General features: G+C 37.6%; 1 pseudogene; it reads left to right on the forward strand.

Annotated features, from left to right (window-relative positions):
- The first annotated feature begins 17,476 nt into the window (after positions 1-17,476).
- On the forward strand, positions 17,477-17,779 carry LOC110209327 (PCNA-associated factor pseudogene; annotated as a pseudogene).
- The last annotated feature ends 5,069 nt before the right edge of the window (positions 17,780-22,848 follow it).

Raw genomic sequence — 22,848 nt, forward strand, 5'->3', positions numbered from 1 at the left:
TAGAGGATAAAGTGGAAATGGAAAGAGTCAACCAAGGAAAGGCACTAGCTTAGAATTAAGGGAGATCATGGAAGACTTCTCATAAGAGGTGGAATTTTAGTTGTGACCTGAGGGAAGCCTGGAGGTAGAGATGGGGAGGAAAAGCATTCTAGGCATGGGGGACAGTCAGCAAAAATGTCCAGAATCAGGAGATGGAGTATCTTGTGGGAGCAACAACAAAGAGAGCAGTGTGTGGGGGTGGGGAGGAGAGGTAAGGTGTCACAACACTGGAAGGTGGAAGGAGGAGGTTATGAAGGGCTTTGAATGATGAATAGAGTTTATGTTTGATTCTGGAGATAGCACCTGAGGGAGCCACTGGGGTTTGTTGAGTAAGGGGGATGACATGGTTGGAAGTATACTTTACGATGTCATTTGGCTAGGTGGGTGGAAGATGGATTGGAGTGGGTAATGACGTGTCAGGGTACTGCAATAGTCCCTGTGTGAAGCCATGGAGACCTGAACCAAGGAGGTATATCTGAGAGGCATTAAATCAAAGAGATTTGTCAACAGATTGGATATGGGGAAGAGGAAGAGTGAGAATAAGGATTTGAGGAAAACACCTAGATTCCCCTATAGGAATATGTTGTTGCCCTTGGAAGTAATAGAGGATTTTGGAAGAGTGGAGGGTTTTGGGGAAAAGCTGATGAGTCTTGCCTTTGGACATCTTGAGTTTAAGATGTCTATAGGACATCTAGTTCAAGATGTCTAATAAGCAGTTGGAAATTAGAGATTGAAGATAGAGAGAGGTCAGAATTGCACTAAGCAGATTGGCAAATCATCAGTGCAGAAATGACAATTGAATATATGAAAGCTGATGAGCATATCAAGTGAAATAGTATAGAGGGAGAAGAAGAGAGCCCAAGACAGAGAGACCTGGGGATCACCAACAGATGTGATCTGGAGGAAGACAAATCACCTTTTGTTTTGTCATTTCCCAGCTGATGGTCATCTAACTTTGTTCCTGTTCATTGCTTGTTTGTACATAATTGCATGATAGACTGTGAACTTCTTGAGAGCAGAGACTATCTTTTGCCATCTGTATGGACATTCTTATGGTCTTATTGGTAGGGACTCCTTATCCCCATTTGTAGTTATTACCTTTACCACAGATAAGGGAAAGCTTTAAGGGCAAGTTGCCCGTTCCTGGGCTAGGCTGGAAAATATAAAAACCTAGATGAGGAGATATAGACAATGTGTGGATTTTGGTGGAAGGCCACCCAATGGGAGATCCTGAGGAGTGAGTGACTACAAAACCAAATGAGGAGGGAACTCAGGTGGGGTAGGAAACATTGAACAATGCCTCCCTATACTTTTAGCCATAGCAACTTATAAAGACATTTGGGGGGGGCATGGAGTGGGGTAGACTTGTGGTTAGAATGCCAGACTTAGAGTCAGGAAGACTTGATTTCAAATCTGGCCTGACACGTACTAGCTGTGTGACCCTGGGCAAGTCACTTCACCCTATTCACCTCAGTAAAATGAACTGGAGAAGGAAATGGCAAATCATTTTAGTATCTTTGCCAAGAAGACCCCAAATGGGGTCACAAAGTCAGACAAGACATAACTGAAATGACTCAACAACATCATACAAAACATTTATGTATATTATATATGTATATACATATATATGTCTATCTACTTCTCTATGAACACATTGTATCCATACATGTAGTAGAAATGGGCAGGAACTGACTCACATCATATCCGTATCTCCAGTCCAGACATACAGTAGGCACTTAATAGCTGCTTGTTGATTGGTAGAGGTCCAGTGAATTCCAACAGCTGCCTTTCTGCTGTTAACTCTGGCCATAAAACATGACACTGGAAATCCCATGATAGAGCTGTCATCCTTTGAGGGAGGTGGTGGTGCCTTTGGCATCAAATTGCTCTAGCAGCCCTTGTTTCAGCCTTCTGGGGTCCAGGCAAAGAATGTTTGTGATGGGACTTAAGCAAAAATAACAGCCCAGCTCTCCCCCACCAACTCCTAAGGGAAGTGAAAAATGATGCGGGCACACACAGGCTCTTTGTAAGCCCCATACATTGGTGTCAGCTGTCTTCTCTGTCTGGCAAGGCTAAGTGACAGAATACAATGAATGTTCATGGGCTGAATGGGGTTAGTAAGGACAGAGGATACATTTTATTTAAAGAAAGTCACATTGTGTCTCCTGCCAAACTGAGGTAATTTCCTTCCTCTTTTTTTTTTACACTTCCTAGCCTTCTAGATTTATACATTTTTTAATGACATTTGCTCGAACTCACCTGAACAAAGCATTTCTCAAATTAAAAAAAAAACCTAAAGGAAATATTTTTGTTTGGGATCCAGACACACAAAGAATAACTACTGTATGCCTTAAAAAAATCCTAGACTACTTTTTACTACTAATTTCTCAAATAGAATGAATAGGCCAGTGTTATCTAATTGAATAAAAGTAACATATGTTGGTGTTTGTAACCCAACTAGAGTCTGGCTAATTTTTGAGACCAATTAAGAAGTTTCTTGTTTATTTGTTTGTTTTTGGTAACAAAAACACTCTTTTTGTAGAAGGTAAAATGATTGGATAAATTCTAATACTTGATGTCCCAGAAGTCTTAGTGTACTTTTAAGCCTTATTTAAAGTGAAGATTTTACTTAAGTAAAGCTTAAAACTGCACCAAGACTTCTGGGACACTATGTATATATGTATTCTTGGCAGACAAGGAAAAAAAATCATGCTTTGTTTCCATTTATTATGGAAATGGCCAGGTTTCCAACAATGAAAAGACAAGATCTTCTTATCCTCATCAAGTATATTGCTAAGCAACTTGGGATTGCATAATTTGAAACATCCAAATGGTATAGGAAACTAGATGGCAAAGTGCATGGAGTGTTGGATTGGGAGTAAGAAAGACGAGCTCAAATCTAGCCTCAGACACTTAATAGATGTGTGACTCTTGGCAAGTCATTTAACCTCTTTCTGCCTCAGTATCCTCAATTATAAAATGGGCCTAATAATAAAACTTACCCACCATGGTTGTTGTAAGGACCAAATGAGAAAACACATGTAAAAGTGCTTTGCAAACCCTAAAGTGTTATGCAAATGCTAATTATTATTATTATTGTTGCTATTGTCAATGCATATTATCATGATTAAGATGATCATTATTCCAGCCTTTTATTTTGCAGATGAGGAAAATGTTACTTAGAGAAGTGGCTTGCTCAGGGTCATATCTCATAAGTATTAGAAGCAGGATTTGAATTTAGCTCTCCATGACACCAGGTCTAGCATGCTGTCTACTTCAACTTGATTTTTCAATGAAATTAACCTTGCAGGACAATAGTCCACCATCTGGCTCCCGATGATAGGCCATTTATAAGATGATATCTTTGCCACCTGTTAGTTATATTCTTCCTTCTCAGTAGCAGGGAAGGGTCTAAGGAGCTTCAATCCAGGTATCTGTCTTAGTCTTGCTTCCCCCATTAATCTTAAGGCTGGGCTGTTATTCCTGTTTTGTATAAGGAGAGTCCCTTGCCCATTGTTGGGTCAGGGACCTGTCTGATGTTGAATATTGTGTTATAGGACCTGTGAGTAGTAGGATTCTGGTCTTCTCATCCAATAGTTTTGACTACTAAGTCAGCCTGCTTCCTTCCTTTGGGTCATTCCTAAGGATTGAAAAAGATTCATATTGAGGGATGTGATTTTACTCTATAAGTTACAAATATTCCTCCTTAATGAAACCACGTTTCCATCAGTCAATGATGTTCCTGATTCCTAGACTTAATTTGTGGGGTTAATTTTCCCCTCATAAAATACCAGATCTGGAGGTCTCAAATGTCAGCATTATAATGGGAACAATTGTCAGTAATTTGACAAATACAGTAATAAAATCACAAGTACCTTAGCCATTTTGGATTTTATCCTGAAATTACAAAAGTAAGGACTTTCCTTTCTAAGAGCAATTCATCAGAAAGAATATTTTCCAGTCACTTGTCTCTTTCTTTCTTAACTAAAGAGCAGAGTACTGGGACATATGGTGTGGAAGAAAGAACAATGGATTTGAAGTCACAATTCAAGTGTGAGTATCAGCTCTGCCATTCTATGTGTATGAACGGAGTCAAGGTATTGGACCTTTTGGGTTTCTGTTTCCTCATCTATAAAATGGAGATAGTAAGTTTTATATTTTCTCCCTCATCGAATCAGGGCAAGAAAAGCACTTTATAAATTGTTAAGTAGCAAATAAATGTGAGTTTCATGGACTGTCACTTAATGGCCCACCTGCTGGGGTTAGGTTCCAGTGTACTTAACTTGTCTGCTTCTTGAACGGTGGTTATTACCATATCCTTCAGAGTAGAATTTCTTTGTCTTTCTTCACAGCAGGAGTCGTCAATGAATTTCTTTTAGGATAATTCCATGTTAAAGATAAATAATAATCAGTTAATAAAAGGCCCTGTCATTCTGCATAAAGAGAATTGTTCTTCAGTTGTGTCCGATTCCTCATAACACCATTTGGGGTTTTCTTGGCAAAAATGTTGGAGTGGTTTGCCATTTCCTTCTCCAGCTCATTTTGCGGATGAAGAAACTGAGGCAAACAGGATTAAGTTTCCTAGGGTCACACAGCTAGTAAGTGTCTGAGGCCTGATTTGAACTCAGGAAGATGAGTCTTTCTGACTCCAAGATGGGTACTCTATCCACTGGGCTACCTAGCCACCCCATAAAGAGAATAGGTGGACTTTATACAGAGCTTGAAGGTTTGCAAAGTTCTTTACTTACATTAACTCATTTGAGCCTCACAGCAACCCTGGGAGATGGGTGCTATTTTTGTCCCTATTTCACAAATAAGGAAACTGAAGCACATCAAAGTTAAGTGATTTGCCCAGAGTCATACAGTAAGCAAGTTTCTAAGGCAGGATTCAGACTTAGATGTTCTTGAATCCAAGCCCTGCACTCTATCTACTTCTCTACCTGGCAGCCTTTCATTCACTGAATAATAATCCCTACCCAATTGATTCTTCAATGGTGATTTTGATATTTGGTTAAAAACAACACCATTTCTAAACCAGTGGTAATAATTCTCTGGTTTAAAATTTTTTTTTAAATCCCTGGTTTTTAGTTGAATCCAGTCCAATTCAAGTAACATTTTGAAGTATTCATTTACAATTCTTGTTGCTGATGTTTTTCACAGTGTAATTTTCAAAACCAAGAAACTATGACACTTCTATACAATAACTAGCACTTATCAATCCTATTAAAGTTTGAAAAGTACCATTTTGCAGTTAGTTATTCCCTGGAAGGAACTAGGATATAGTTTGTTCAAATCATTTCAAACAATATATATTAAGTATGTACTTAGGTTAAGGGTTTTAGGCAACTCTCTAAGATCAGAAATTACAAAGAATCTTCATTGGCAGAGCAAGTTCCTTGTTGGGGGCTCCTTACACTGCTGAAATCAAAGGTTTAGGATTTTTTTTTTCAAAAAGTCTACCCGTGGCTGGTCTGATGCTGTGGGCCCATACTTGAATCCTTCCTCCTTTGACAGAACCTGTCAGAATTTGTTTTACATTGGCATACTCATAAAGAACCTTAGGTTGCCTTCCTAGCTTCATGAGGTAATGAAGGATGTCAGTACAGTATACTGATTCTATCAACCAAGAATCTTTATGAATTAGCATTTCTATACCATGAGTCTGAAACCCTGTAATATTCTGAATTTTCTTCCTAATAATAAGATCACATTATAGGCAATACTATTAGAGTGATCCACATTATAATCTGCCATTAAACAGAATATTTGATTAACCTCAGTATATTACCTATTTCCTAACTATTGAGAAATACCCTATTGCAGTAGATAGGGCACTGGAGTTTGAATTAGGAAGGCTTAGGTTCAAATTCTTTCTGTGACTCTTACTAGTTGTGTGACCCTCACCTCAATTTCCCTATCTGTAAAATGAAGAGTGAGTTTGGACTCAATGTCCTCTAAGGTTCCTTCCAATGCTCAATCTATGATCCTTTGTAATTCTACATGTTCATCCACATGTATGTTAGTTTTCTTTACCCACTAGATTACATGTCCCTTGAGGCCAGAGATCATACCTTCCTATTATTTTTCTTAATCCCTTATAGCTCCTATCTTAAGAATCTGTCTTAATCCTATAATTCCTATACTAAGAAGGAAGGAGATAATGTGCATGAATGATTGTATTGATATTATTCAAAGGGTTAATTCATCTCTGCGAGGCATTGGAGAGACTTGCTCACCAACCTGGCCAAGGTTTTCCAAACCCCTGGATGAGGAAGCAAACGTTCTCGATATGGTGTGTGCCTTGATCTCAGCATTCCCTTGGCACATGTCTTAGCGGTAACACATCAATCAGATCCGTGACTAGTTCATTAAAAGTCACAGATCTTGATACATTCAGTGAATACTTATGGATTCACTGACCATGAGTCTAGTTTGTCTGCTCTCTACTAGAGCCAAACTTCCACATATTAATAATTTTAGGATCAAACATCAAGTTGTAGAAAATTTCATGCTTGCAGATAATAAAGGATTCCATTATACTCTGGTGAGCCCTGTTGGTTTTGTTCCATACGTTCCTCCTTGGCAGACATGTTCTATTTACTCTCCCTTAGGTTTTCAATCTCCTGCAGATAGGTAAGTTGTACGATTTTGCAGCCACATTCTGAATGTGTCTGGTTAATTGCATGTTTCCTTTAAAGCAGATTTCTGCACGCCATTTTTCGCTCTATTTATATCAGTGATCCCTTCAGTGAAAGTCTGAGGTGACCACACAATTAATGCATTGAAGAAATCTAAACAGTGAAATATTCTGAATTTAAATTTTTAAGCAAAGGTATTTTACATGATATATTCTAATTTGAAGATTTATTTAGGATGTGCTTTTCCTTAAATTTGGCCTGCATATTAAAATTCTAGGGGAACTTTGATGCAGAATTTATGCCTGATTCAACAACAATGAAAAGTCGTTATCAGGAGGCTTGCCACTTAAGGAAACCATAATCTGACTCCAGTTTACTTTTCCAGAGCTTATTGTACGTTATTCCCTTTTATTGTTGTCTCTTCATTTTGGGCCTTGGCTCAAATCCTGCCCTGGGTGTTAACTGCATGAAGTTGGACAAGTTACCTAGTCTCCCGCAGCCCCAGTTTCCCTGTCCTGATCCATCATCTCTAAATGCGCAGGACATGATAGGCACATAGTATATGCTGGTTGATTGACTGATTGGTTCACAAACTCTCTTTTAGCCAAACTGGATTACTGCCATTCCCCTAATTCTATATGCCACTTTTTACCTCTGTGGCTTTGCAAAGCTGTCTCTGAAAATCTGGAATTCCCTCCTCCTTCCTCTCTTCCTCCTTTTAGAATTTCTAAATTCTGAATAGGCCAGGGAAAGGACTAGAATCCCTCTAAGGTGCCCTCTAGCTACAGAATTCCACCTTTCAGTGATTCCCTCAAATGAACATAATATACTCTTTATAGTTAAAAGTTTATTTAAGGTCAAACTGCATAATTTTGTACATTTGACCTGCACTGAATCAGGCAATCATAAACTTTGAGCTGAAGGTATCTCAGAGATGATTTTGTCCAACTTTCTCACTTTATAGACAGGGAAACTGAGGCCCAAGGAAGTTAAATGACTTGCCCAACCTCACAGAGCTAACATTTAGGGGAGGATTTGAAGAAAGCCTCTGTGTTTCAGAGTCATCATTTTTTCTACATACTAATCTTGGAAGAAAGGCTTGATCTCCTTGGCAGTTAGATGTTTGCATTCTTAGAAGCTATTCTCCAGGATACCAAACAGCAGGGTAAAAATCAGTCATTTTCTATGACTGCCTTTTTTCACTAAATTGACTGAAATGATCTTTTATTTCAGCATCATGTAGAAGCATCTTTACACTGAAGTATGCGCTATAGAGCTGTGGTTTCAGGGAATTTAGGAAAACCAGCCATGTTTATTAGTAGGTTCTCAGTTACGTGAGCCCTAAGACTCATAATTTTTCCTTTTGGTTCTAGTTAAAGACATTTTGGAAGTTCTAAATTTCTCTTAGATTTTTTTTCCCTCTGAAAGTTATCACATATATACGAATGTGTTTACATGCCCCATCTCTTTAATAGGATATAAGTTCCTTGAGGGTAGAGTCTTTCATTTTTGTGTTTGAATCTCCAGTATCTAGCACACTGCCTCATACAAAATAGGTGTTTCATAAATGATTATGAGATAGAAGTCACTTAACCTCTCTTTTTATCACTGGTTTCCTCATCTGTTTGGGGAGGATAATGAAACATCCCTTACCAGCCTCACAAGGTTTTTATAAAATTCAAAGGTATATATAAAGTGCTTTAAAAAAACTATTAAAATTATATTTTCATTATTATCATCATTATTTTAGAGAAATACTAAATCCAAGTCCAGCAGTAGGTTTCAAATACCCAAAGTATTATAAACAAGCATATATGCGCAGAGACTCACAAATATGCATACATACATGATGTCTCAAAAAATGTTAGGGCAGTTTTAAGCTATATACACATGCACACACATACACACATATGTGTATATAGTCCCAAAAGTCAGATAAGTCACACATATATTTTTGCATCAACTGTGTCATACCTCGAAATGAAATTGCTAAAAGCAAATGCTGTGTAGCACCTGCTTTATGTTTGAGCCCTTTCCCCCCAGGAACTGAGTGGGTATGTAGAAAAGCAAGGGTACCCCAATTAAGGGGAATGCTTATATTTTTGTCCTTGTCACAATTTTTAAGTACATACACATACATACATACACACACACACACACACACATATATACACACACATAGAGAATATTTGTATATATATATATATATATTGTACATGCATGTATGTTTAGACACAATACATATAATACCCAATATGTTATACATGCATGTACCCATATACACATAAACACACATGCATGTATAGATATATATTCAAGATGTGCATATATATATATGTGTGTGTGTGTGTGTGTTTGTGTGTGTGTGTATACACAAGAATATTTGGAATAGCTTTTATGTATATACCCACATAAATATGCAATATATGTATATACATACACACATGTATATGAAACTTTTGGGATATACTCCATGTACACATGTATAGATGTGTGTATATATACACACTTACTTATATATACATATTTTTATACATTTAAATTATAAAATACATTACCTTAAATATTGTGTTGAACCTAGTCCATCAACCCTTTGATCATTTACTCCCCAGATTCTTGGCCATGTTTTCTTCAAACTTTACTTGGCCTTGACATCAAATCCTCCTTTTCCTTGGAAATTCAGGGAAGTGCTTTATAACCTAAGTAAACTTCTTCCAAGTTGCACTGGGAAAAGGAGAGGGTGAGGCATTGCATTTTAAACAGGTGACTGATCACAGATGAACTTGAAACAAATTTCAGTTTAGAACCAAACTATGCAGAAATGACCTTTGAGTCATTGTCTGTGTAGCAAAGATGTGTGGACCTGTTGAGAAACAGCAGTGGCTCAGAGATCAGGCTGATGGTATATGAGAATCCCAGAAAAAAGTGATTTTTTCTTTTGTTTTCTCCAAGAAAGAGGATTGAGTAGAGTGAGTCTAAGAAGGAGGCCCACAGAGGGCAGCAAGCTCTGGAAATAACAATTTCATCCTTAAGCTATGAGAGGGATGGTTTATCTGGACCAGTAGAGAGAGCCTTCTAGGTGGTAGAGGGAGTTTCTTGCATCACCCCTACATGCAATGATGGGGAACATCCTCAGCAGTATTATCAGAATGGATTCACCATTTATTACATTATGTTCATGAAGTAACATATATAGGGCAAGAAAAGTACTTTGTAAACCTTAAAATGCTTGGTAAATGCCAGCTTTCATGTGTGTATATAAGACTCCACCCACACAAGTGGCAAAAGAGTGCATGGGTGAGAGGGCACAGTGGAATCCAAAAGATCTGTGTTCAAATTCTGACTCTGACACTTAATAGCTGTGAGAATGTGGGCATGTCACAACCTCTCAATGCCCCTTACTACTCTAAATTACAGATAAATTGCAAATCTGCATCAGTGGAGGGAGTCTCCATAACAGGGAGTTCTACACACACACACACACACACACACACACACACACACACACACACACACACACACGTGTCTATAAGTTAGTTCTATAACTGCTTGTACTTGTGTCTTGATCTTAACAGCCAAAAAGATGTGATTAGTATTAAATCTTACCTCCATAGACTCGTACTGAAAGGGATCACCTAGTCCAAAGAATTTGTTCTATAAAACCTGGACTCAGTCAGAAGGCTACACCTGAGGACCTAGAAGGCCACAGGTTCCCCGCCCTGCCCTAGTCCGACCCCCTCATTTGTTTTTTCATACTGATGAGGAAACTAAAGGAAGAAAATAAGCATTTATTAAACACCTACTATGTTCCAGCACTGCACCAAGCAGCTTTACAGATGTCATCTCATTTGATCCTCACAATAACCTTATGCAATAGATGCTATTATTATCATTATCATTTTACAGTTGAGGAAACTGAAGCAAATAGAGATTAAATGACTTGACCAGGGTCTCTCAGCTTGGATCTGAGGTTAGATTTGAACTCTGGTTTTCCTGATTCCGCTCTCTGTGTTCTATCTACTGTACCACCTAGCTGCCTCTGATCTGAGAACAAGAGAATGAATGATCTTACGAAAACAAAAAAAAAAATTGCTACATTGTTATCACCAAATGAACACCATTAAAACATCCGCTTAGCAATTCAAGTTAAGGATTGATGACTCTCTAGGTCCAGTTAAAGAACCACAATGAAATCAATGGACTGCATTTTTTCAATTGTCTATTTTTTTCTTCTCTTTGCTGAGGAGTGTTAACACTTTTTATCAAGAACAAAATAGGAACCTTGCTATAAGATTACATATTATTACAGAGGTTTAGATGTGCTGTGAGTCAAATCTTGTCCCCCAAAACACAGCAACTACGTGTAGCAAAAGCCTGAAATAAGACATCTACTTATACTGTGCATGTGAGACTTATTACCCAAAACCACTGTTATACATACATTTAATTTTATTTATAAAATGTTGGTTACCATTAAGGAGAAGCAGTATGTTGTAGTACAAAGGTATTGAACTCTTGGCGGGGGGAATCAAACTAAATGTAATTGGTATAACAAAATAAAAACATGATATAAAATAGATAATGTTAATTTGTGATTTTCTAAGTCAATATGTGGCTGAAAGAGTCCATTTCTGAGTTTAACACCACTGAAGGGCTTGCCTTTGGGTCAGTGAGACCTGAATTCAAATTATTCTTCTGATATATACTATGTGAACCTCAGTGCTCTAAGACTGTAATTTCAGAGCAAGTTATAAATTGTATTGTAGAACAAGTTTCCATATCAGGAACTCACTATAGTAATTAAATCACAGTTCTGGTCAACTTAGTAATAGTGACATTTATTTTCCACTGAAATCTTTCTCTGATGCCTCCCTATGGTGTGCAAGTTGTCCTGACTTCTTGAAGGTTGTGCTATGCTGGTCCTGGAAGGCACTTGGGAGACATGTCATTTTATAGCTAATGATGCGAAGGACATTAAAAATCCTATATTCCAACTCTCCTCATTTTACAAATAAGTAAACTGAAGTTCCAAAAGGTGAAGTGACTTTCCCAAGGTCACAAGGTAATAAGTGGCAAAAATGGGATTTAAACACTGGTCCTTTGGCTATAGTTTTTGCAGCAGTGATGTATGGTTGTGAGGGTTGGATTGTAAGGAAAGCTGAGTGCCACTAAATTGATGCTTTAGAATTGTGGTGCTGGAGAAGACTTCTGAGGATCCCTTGGACAGCAAGGAGATCAAATCAATTAAACTTCAGGAAATTAATTCAGGCTATTCACTGGAAGGTCAAATACCAAAGTTAAGCTTAAATACTTTGGTAACATGATGGGAAAATGGGACTCATTGGGAAAGATTGAAAGCAAAAAGAGAAGGGGATGACGGAGGATGAGATGGATAGATAATGGCATGGAAGCAACAAATATGAGCTTGGACAGACTTTGGGAGATAATGGAGGATAGAAGGGCCCGGCATGCTTTGGTCAGACACGACTGAATGAATGAACAACAATAATAAACAGTCTTTGACCACAAATTAAATGTTCTTTCCAATGTCTCCTTAAAGCTTTGAGCTTTGTCCAACAATTAGCAGTGGGTTTAGGTACTGATGACCAGTGTGCTTAAATTTAATGTTTTTATGTTGGCATTCAATAGGTATACTGACATATAGTTTTCTTACTCCGCCTTTTCTCCTACTGACTTAAATATCAAAGCTTCCAGTCTCTCCTCTTCCTGGTAGCCATGTGGCCATGAACTCATAGTGCCACTTTTTTCCGTCTTTGTTGTGTTTCTTTTTTTTTTTTTCTCTCTCTGCTCTCAATGATCTTAAGAGATTTAAACGTTTGGAAGACCCGTCAATGGTCCCTATCTGCAACCAGAATTGGTAGCTCTTCCCAGTGAGTTCAATGAGGAGCCAGCCCTAAGGAATGACCTGCATGACCCACCATATCAATGAATTCACCTGGCCTTGTAGATATCCCACCCTGAAAGCAAGGGAGCAGCTTGTCCATCAGCTCTTTCACTCCTAGAACTGAAATTAATAGTAGTGGTGGTGGGAGAGGGATGCTGTATAACAAATGTTTTAAGTTTGACTCTATTTCTTAGATACTGAGTATATATGTAAAGGAGATAGTGGACCCCAGTTCAGGGGAATGTGTTTGTACTTCTATACTCTCCATAATTTCTCAGGAAGTATCCTTTTGTAAAAGCTAATTCAAATTAATTGACTAATTGAAATTGGCATAGTAATCACTGGTCAAATTGATGTTGAGAAGAGATCAATTGGTCAAAATGATATCAGGACAGTAATTACTGGTTAAATGATATTGGAGAGATATTAACTTGTAAAGTTATGGGGACAAATGTACTGGGGGGAGATGTACTGTTAGCATGAGAGGAAATATCCGAAATATCGAGGTTACTGCTAGACCTCCAAGAGAAGTACCTAGTCATGCTCTGGGGACCCAACATATTTGTCTGGGGGAGTGAACCCAGAATCTATATACAATGCAAATTGTATTGTATACAGGGCTACATACAAAATAAATACAGGATAACTGGGGGAGGGAGAAGATAGAAGACAGTGGTAGTAAGGGACATCAGGCAAGGCTTGATATAGAAAGTGGGAGTTGAGCTGAGTTTTTGAAGTAAACAAGAGTGTCTAAGAGACTCTGGGGGACAGCCAGTTCAGCCTGGCCTTTGCCCAGAGACGGGAGGTACAGTGTTAGGTGTGAAGAGCAGAAAGGACAGACGAGTTGACTGTGCTTTAATGTTTGCTAAGGGAAATACAGCTGAGTACCAAGACTGTAAAGGAGCATCATGAACCACAGCCGCTCCATCTAGTACATGAAGGCACGGGCTTTTCATCCTTCTTGTCACAACCCTCATACCAGGATCGAGGACTGGCCCTGCTTTTGTTGTTCTCGGGAGGTACTTTCAAGAGAGAGCCATGAACATCTTCCATTGCTGAGAGATGCCAGATCCGCAGTCATTTCATTTTGTCCTAAGCTAAATGGGAATGTTCTGCTCACCCTTTTCCCTGTGTTGATGTCTGAAGAGAAATTATGCCAAAAGTAGTGTCCAAAGGACATAAAACTTGTCTCGGCTGGGCCTACCTTCTGAATCCTGTTTTTCAGCACACGGCGTTTCTTACCATAAAAAGCTAAGAAGTTGGAAGTCCATATGGTGTGGTAAGTGACATGTCATGTGTTTTCTTTCTGGTATCTGATTAATCCTTGTTTTGTAAGAAGGCCCTGAGAGCTACTTAGTTCTTTCTGGGAACATGGATAACTATCACATTTGGCAATCCACTCTCTCCAGAATTCCCCCCACACACACACCGGCAGGTTTGGATTTAGAATCAGGAGATCTGCATTCAAGTTTTGGATCTGCTAGTAACTTGGAGTGTGACCCTAGAGACTCAATTTCTTCATTTGCAAAGTGAGGGAGTTAGACCAGATGGCATTCATGGTCCCTTAACAACTTACATTTTCAAAGTGCTGCAAAAAGTTAAAAATACTTTTCCTTACAACCATGCTGTAATGTAGGTAGTATACATATTAACCACATTTTCACATAGGAAACAGAGGCTCCATGTGGCCAAACAGCTCTAATATTCCATGATGCAATGAGAGGTGTATATGTGGTGGTAGAATAACAATAATAACTAGCACTTCTATTGAGCTTCAGGTTTTGCAAAGTGCTTTACATACGTTAACTTTTTTGATCTTCATAACAACTTAGTAAGATATCATGCCCATTTTACAGATGAAAAAGACTGAGATTGAGAACTTAAATGCCTTACTCAGGATCACACAGCTAATAAATGTTGGAGGCAGGGTCCAAACTTAGGTCTTCCTGACTCCGAATTCTTCTCTCTATCCACTGGATGGAGGCCCTCATCAAATATGTTTTTATGGTATGCAACGCTTATTCTCAACTTTTCCCACCATTTATGGTCCAACACCAGGCTTACCTCCACCAGTCTTCCTCAGCTGATATTCCTTTCTCTGAGGTCTTAAAACTCCTATTGTTTGCTCCATTGAATCAAATCACCTGGCACTGCTGTTTTAAATACCTGACTTGTCCCTAGCTCTGCCCATCTCCAACAATGAAGATAAATAGGTCAAAAGACTGATCCAAGGAAAAGCCTTTGACCCATTTCCATGCACCCTGGTCAGATTTCTGAGGTCTCAGGGTCCCTGAAGCTTTTTTGCTTACATGAGCAAAAGCAGAAATAGAAAGATCCCAGCCCCCTACATTTTACATTTGTTAGTTTTACTTTCTTGTGATTGGCATTTTCCAATTAGCAAGAAGCCTTACCTTTTGGAGAAATTCTTCCCATTCCCTTTTGATCAAAAACTTTACCTCCATACAATCAGTCTCCTTAGTAATAGGTCTCCTGCATTTTTATTTTTTTGCAATCTAACCTCTGACACAGACTGTTTCAGGGGAAAAGAGCTTGGAATGATTAAAACCCCCAGACTTCAGGATACCTTAAATTAAGTTCTATTTGAAACTAAAGTAAAGAGGGCTTGGATTTGAAGTCAGAGAATATGGGTCCAAATCCTAGTTCTGCCCCTTAACAGTTCTGAAATTCAGGGCAAATGTCTCAATCTCTTAGGGCCTCAGTTTCCTCATCTGCAAGATGGATAGGAGGCCTCTAATGTCCTTTCTAATTTTAAATCTATGATCACATGTTGTCTTTTTGTTTTTCACTTTACAATAATTTCCTATCATACCATCTCTCTTTCCCCAGGAGCTCTTCTTTTAATTAAGAAAAGTAGTCCCACAAAAATGGACAATACATCTGTCCATAGAACCCACGTTCAACATCCATAACCCTCCTCCTTCTTTGCTGAGAAGAAGGAGCTATGTTTCATCATCTGTTTTCTGGAACCAATATTGAAACTTAACTTTAAAAGAAGACAGACTGTGACGAAGTTCTTAAAGGAGGGTATTGGACCAGATGATCTTTAAGGCCATTCTCATCAATTCTAATAATAAAAAATTCTAATTCAACTGAACTTCACAGCTATAAAAATATGTTGCATTATTTCATTTGACTCTCCCCCAAACCCTGTGAACTATAATAGATATATTCATTCCAATTTTACAGTTGAGGGAACTAAGACTCGGACAGAATAAGTGACTTGCTTAAGGTTGTACAGTCACCAAACCCAGGTCTTCTGATTCTTAAGTCCACTGGTCTTTTCATCATTTGGCCTTTGTGAGTCTCTGCACGTCTAAGAAAAGGAGGCTTGATGAGGTTCAGTCCTGTGACTATGAAAAGTTATAGAAATTTAACAGAGGAGCTGCCCTTCACCTCTACTCAGCTCAATCCATCAAGGTTCAATGAATGAGCAGATAATGACATTCCAAATCTTGATCTAGTTTTACCCATGCCAGTGGCTTAAAATCCTAAGAAGCATGTTTGCACAACTGGTCAGAAAGGCAAGAAAGATGAGGTGAGTTGGATCAAACACCTCTTTGCTGTGATCAAGGGAAGGAAACTGAGAACTTTTCCAAACATACTAGATAGATTAGCTCTACAGTTTGGGGGCTTTCACAGCATTTTTACAGAGAGAGTCTGCACAAAACCTCTTTTATTCCTTTCAGTCAAACTGAGCTGCTTGGAGACTTTTTGTAAAGAAATATCAAGAAATGACAGACAAGGAGGGTCATGGAATCTGAATAATTCTTACAAGTAAGTCTGGCACACCTGCAGTTACAGACTATGGGAGACCTCTACATTTAGTCACCACAGAACTTAACAACAGCTCAGGCAATTTGTATGTAAGCTTTGTTTTTATTATTTTTAAATAAAAGCATGTAAGAAATATGAAGGAAAGCCACATGCATGATAGATGCATACAATATAATTATGTCTATGCATGAATGCCAAGACATTTATGGAGCCTACAATGGAAAGAGTGTCACTGTGCAGCATGGGGTCAGGGGTCAAGAAACCTAACTTTTCACCCAGCTCTGCCACTAAATAGTTGTGTGACCCTTAGCAAGTCATCTCGCTTCTCTATATTTCATCTTCGCTCTTCTATAAAGTAAAGAGTTTGCATTCAGTGGTTTTAGTTGATCCCTTTATTTAATTTCTGATGGTATCTGATCAGGAGGTCTTATGATATTCCTATTTATAGATACGCAAATTGGAGTCTAAATAACTGTTACTGGTTTACTAGCATATGATATAGTCTTCGTATTTGAATCTTTCTAAAGACACATGGCCAAAGTCATATACTGGCAGAGTAAGAGGCCTTTCTGTGGAGTCATTTCAGTCACGTCCAACTCTTTGTGACCCCATTAGGGGTTTTCTTGGCAAAGATACTGGATTGGTTTGCTGTCTTCTTCTTCAGCTCATTTTAAAGAGGAGGAAACTGAGACAAACAGGGTTAAGTGATTTATCCAGGGTCACACAGCTGGTAAGTATCTGAGGTTGGATTCGAACTCAGGTTCTTTGAGCTGACTCTAATACATTCCTGCATAGTAGGCACTTAAATATATTTTGAAGGAATTAATGAAGCTAGACATTCCCTTGCCCCACTTTTTTGCTGAATATTTCTTCCATTAGCCTGGCACATGATCAGGAAAGACCATCATTGGCCTTCCTTTTGCAACCTAATAAAATGGAAATGTGTTATCTATGACAAGCCTGGAAGACATCAGAACTCTGATCAGTGTTGAAACCACTTTTGGGCTTTTCCAACTGTGTGACTCTTGGGAGGATCCGACCTCTGTCCACTGGCCTTGTCCCTGTCCCTGTTGTTTCCTCATTCACTCCCGCTTTGGTCATGTTGCAGACTAAGGCCGACTGCATGCCAGGCTCCTACGGCAAAGTTCAAAGTAAGTATGCAGGTGGTAACCCAGTATATGTACGGCCAACACCCACGTGGCAAAAAGGAATTGGAGAATTCTTTGGGATGTCATCTAAACACTCAGAAAAAGAGAATCAAATTCCTGATGAAGCAGAGGTAGGAAATAGTGGCCTAGGAAAACCTAAAAGAAAATCTCTTTCCTTGCAACCTGATCCTACAGAAGATGATGGATGTCCAGATGAACATTCTCATGTATCTTTGCTTTCATCAGAATTCTAGGATGCACATTGGTGTAAATACGTTTGTTTACAATGGTTAAGGTTTAATTTTTTTTTGTACAGAAATTAAACTAAAAATTCTAAAAAAAAATCGGCACTGAAATTCAGTCAGTAGTAAGTAGTTCTGAATGGGAGACTGTAAGATTATTATATGCATATATATAATTAGCATAGCCATCAATATTAAGCAGTATTTTATTCCTGTTCATAATAGTATATGCTCCTTATTTACCAGAAAACCATTACATGTATTATAACTAACTTGTGATATGGAGATTGGCTTCAATCTTTGAGCCACTGCCATTTTATTGGCATCTTTTTTGAAATATTGTCATATTTTAGTTCTTCATTTCCTTTAAAAACTATTTTCCCAGTATTAACAAAACTGAAGGGATATACTTTTAATGACTTAACTTTCTTCAGAAAGAGAGGTCAAATGCAATTTTAAAAGCATTTAGAGAGGTATCTTGTAGTTAGGAAAAGACTGTTTTTCTATTTGTCTCAAATTTTTAATAGGTAGAAGTTCATAATGCATTTTATGTGTTAAGATTCCTTTTAAGGTAAAACATTCAATTTATAGCAGCTCTTTTTGTAGTGGCAAAGAATAAGAAATTGAGGGGATGCCCATCAATTGGGGAAGGCTGAACAAGTTGTGGTATATGATTGTGATGGAATACTATTGTGCTATAAGGAATGATGAGCAGGAATCTTTCAGAAAAATCCAGAAAGACTTACATGAACTGATGCAAAGTGAAGTGAGCAGAACCAGGAGAAAACTGTACACAGTAACAACAATATTGTACAATGATCAACTGTGAATGACTTGGCTATTCTCAGCAATATGATGATCCAAGACAATTCCAAAGGACCCATGATGAAAAATACTATCTACCTCCAGAGAAAGAACTGATGGAGTCTGGATGCACATTGAAGCACACTTTTTTTTTTCTTTCCTTTTTTTCCTATGTTTTTTTTCAACATGACTAATACGGAAATGTTTCACATAACTGTACATGAATAATCTATATCAAAATACTTGCCTTCGGGAGGAAGGGGGGAGGGAAGGAAGATAATTTGGAACTCAAAATTTTAAGGAAATGAATGCTAAAATTATTTTTTATGTGTAATTGAGAAAAAAACTTTAAAAAAAACATTCATATTAACCAAGAAAGCTGACTGTGTATGAAAAGAACCCTAGATCACAATAATAATTGTTATTTTAATTATAGCTCACATGTAAATAAATAGTGCTTTACAGCTTACAAAATGCTTTCCTGACAGCAACCCTGTATGGTAAATAGCACAAGCAGTAATAATGACAATTCCCATTTCTATAAGGAATTTATTCTAAAGCACTTTCTCCACAACTATGTGGGATACATAGGTAATATAGGTAGTATTATATCCCCATTTTCTAGATGAGGAAGCTGAGGCTCAGACTAGCAAAGTAGTTTGCCAAAGTTTGAATGCTGGTCTTCTGATTCCAAGTCTTATGCTCTTTTCCTCTTCTGCCATGAGGGAATATTATTTGTCTTAAGTGCTAAATACCTAAACCTTAAAGGTGAGAGAAAGTATGTATTATCACTGCTGACATGCAGTTTTCATTACTTGCAGAGGCTCTTCTGAATATTCTAAATAAAAATCTCTTGGGATTTTTTTCCCCTACTTGTACATAAGACTGTCATAAGCACTGACTAGAATTTTTATCAAAATTACTGTAATTCCACCTAGCAAAAAACATGTCGCCGCAAGTGAACTGGAAAAACTAATCTGAAGAAAAAAGAAATTATAGGATGCCTGGCACACAGTAGACACTTAATGGTTGTTCATTGATTTCATTAATGAATATTAGCCTCTTGATTCTTAATTAAGATCACTCAAACAATGTTTTAAAATAATTAACATAAGAATATGTTGCTCTGTTGCCAGATATTTCCTAGGCATAAAATTTATTAGTCTACTTTTAAGATGAAAAGTGAGGACCAAACTGAATCAGAAAAGGTCTATCCTATATGTGTGTCCAAAGTGTATAAGACCTCCATTATATCTTTCACGGTTTCACTTTGTAATCAAGCTTTTTGCTCAATGAAATGCCAAATTAAAAAAAATCAACTTTAATTTGGATATTTGTTTTTCTGGTATGAATAAACTTTGAAATAAAAAACTATTTCATAATACAAAAAAAAAAAGAAACCACTTTTGATTCCAGAAGATTGATGCTGAAACTTGCCTCCCTCTTTTCAGCAGAAAAGTGGTTATGGTTTCATAGGGTCATAGATTTAGAGTAAGGAGAGACTTTAGAAGCCATCAAATCCAAATGCTTAATTTTACAAGAGAGGAAACTGAAGCCCAGAGAATTTACGTGACTTGCCTAGGGTCACACAGCTGTGTCTGTGACATGGTTAAAACTCAGGTCTCCTGATTTTAAATCTAGTATCCTAGGTAATGACCACCCAGACTCTGACCCTGAGTGTCAGAGAGATTTTACCTTATCTGGTAGGTGAGATTTCACCTTATCTGGTTTAGAACCTTCCCAGGCCATACCACTTCTAGTATTCCCTTTCTAGCTCCATTTTGTGTGTTATCTTCTTATTAGGATATAAGCTTGCTGAGAGCAAGGGCTCTCTTTTTAGCTTACATTTTCATCCCTAGAACTTAGCACAATACCTGGTACATAGTAAACACTTAATAAATACTTTTACATTTATTCATTCATCCATTTACTCATTCATTCACCCACTCACTTATTCATTCACCCATTCACTTGATCATTCAGTCATCAGTCATTCACTCATTTACTCATTCATTCAAAAATTATCAGACATAGGCAATATATTGGTTTGTTTTGCTTAACTATGCTTCTTTGTTCAAGAGATGATTTTACTGGGGTTGAAGGCTGAGAAAAGACAACTATAAAAGACACATCTGTAAAATATTTATAAAAATAATTTGTTTTCTAGGAGGCGAAAGACACTTGTTATCAACCACTAATATCTTAACATGGATTAGTTTATCAGATTGGCTAATGGTGAGCAGGGCCCTGAAGGCATAAATAAAATTTTAGATTTCCAGCTGGAAAGGATCTTAGAAATCATTTAGTCCAAAATTCTCCTCCATTCTTTGGTAAAGGTTAACTGACAAATAGACTTTATAAGAATGAGATTCATCAAAATGTTTGGGTAGGGGAAGGAGATGATGAATGGTCACCTTGAGGGCAACAGAAGGACACTGGTTGCCTGAGTGGGGAGGAGTTAAGGGGATTTAAAGAGGTGATAATAATAGAATAAGGCTGAGCTGAACACTAAAATTCTATTGCGCAATTTTGTCCAGGACCAGTTTGGTATACTTTCGAGGACTTTGAATCAATCTAGTCATTCATTGATTTGCTTTTTCCTGTAATCTGCCTGCTCTTAAAACTCAGCAAAAGACAAAAACCTGTGACCTAGAGCCTCAGGCTTGTGGTTGATACAGGACAGTTTCCTACAAATCACTCTTTTTGCCTCCATTGATGTATCTGTTCAGAGTATACCAAACCACCAATTCAAAGCAGATATGGTCAATTTAAATAGAAGGACAAGATAACAAGGAGTCGGATAAAATACGAAGTGAGTTCAGTGACATTTACCAATAACTGTTACTCTCAAAGTAAGAAGTCAAGAGCAGAAGTGAGGTACGAGGACAAAATGAAAGATTCCTCTTTCCCTCAAGGGACTTACATTCTACAGTCTTACTCTCCTGGCTACTCTTGTCTAGACATGCTCTAACTTGTCAATATTCTTCCAGAACTAACTACAGTCCTCCAAATTCTTGTCTGATCAGGACATCATGTAGTGGTCCTTTCACCTCTTGTGTTCTTGCTACTATGCTTCTCTTAAGATAGATCAAGTTTACATTGGCTAACGTTGCTAGTTTTTATTAAGATCTTGGTCTACTAAAACACCTAGATTTTCCTCATAGAAACTATTGCTAACATGACACATGACTCCCATCTTGTACTTAGGAATGTTTTTCTACCCATGTATAAGATGACTTATTTTAACTTGTATGGTCTGATGCTGAGTGAACTGAGCAGAACCAGGAGAACATTGTACACAGTAACAGCCATGTTGTGTGATGACTAACTTTGATAGACTTAATCCTTTCCAGCAATGCAAGATCTAAGACATCTCCAAAGACCTCATGATGGAAAATGCTATCCACATCCAAAGAAAGAACTATAGGGTTTAAATGCAGATGAAAGCATACTATTTGCTAATTTTTTCTTCTGTTGTGTTTTGTTTCCTCTTTCTGGTGGTTCCTCCTATTACTTCTAATTCTTATTTACAACATCACTAATGTGAAAATATGTTTAATATGAATGTATATGTATAGCCTGTATCAGATTGTGCATCGTCTTGGTAAGGGAGGTGGAGAAAAATGTAAAACTCAAAAGCTTATGCAAGTGATTGTTAATAATTCAAAATCAATTATTTAAAAAGATGACTTAATTTATATCTTCTGAGAAAGTAGTTTGCCAAGATCTTTTTAGATCATGACTCTGCCATACAACATATTAGTTGTTGCTCCAGGCTTTGTGTCAGGTACAAAAATGCCATGTATGCCTACATACCAATCAATGGTAGAATTGTTAGAGAGAATAGACCCAAGGACAGATCCCTGTGGCACCTCTCTATCAGTTAACATCAAGCCATCAATAACTACTTTTGAGTTTGATCATTCAACTAATTTTGAATCCAATTAATTATAGTGCTGCCTAGGTCATTTCACTGCATCTTATATACAAAGATTGTATATAAGCCTTTGTCATCTACTTTGTTGAAATCTAGGTAATTTATCATTGGTCTTCAAGTCTAGTAAACCCACTAAAAAGGTATTTAAAATTAATAGGTATATACCATAAAGAAGTTAAAAAGAAAGGGAAAGAACCAATATGTATGAAAATATTTATGGCAGAAGTTTTGTTGTAGACAAGAACTAGAAATAAAGGGGAATGTGCATCAGTCAGTGAATGGTTGAACAAATTGTGGGTTAAAGGTGTAATTACAAAAGACAAAAATGAAGAATTCAGAG

The sequence above is a fragment of the Phascolarctos cinereus genome, unplaced genomic scaffold (assembly GCF_003287225.1).
Source record: "Phascolarctos cinereus isolate Bilbo 61053 unplaced genomic scaffold, phaCin_HiC Scaffold_3;HRSCAF=262, whole genome shotgun sequence".
In the NCBI taxonomy this organism is placed as follows: Eukaryota; Metazoa; Chordata; class Mammalia; order Diprotodontia; family Phascolarctidae; genus Phascolarctos; species Phascolarctos cinereus.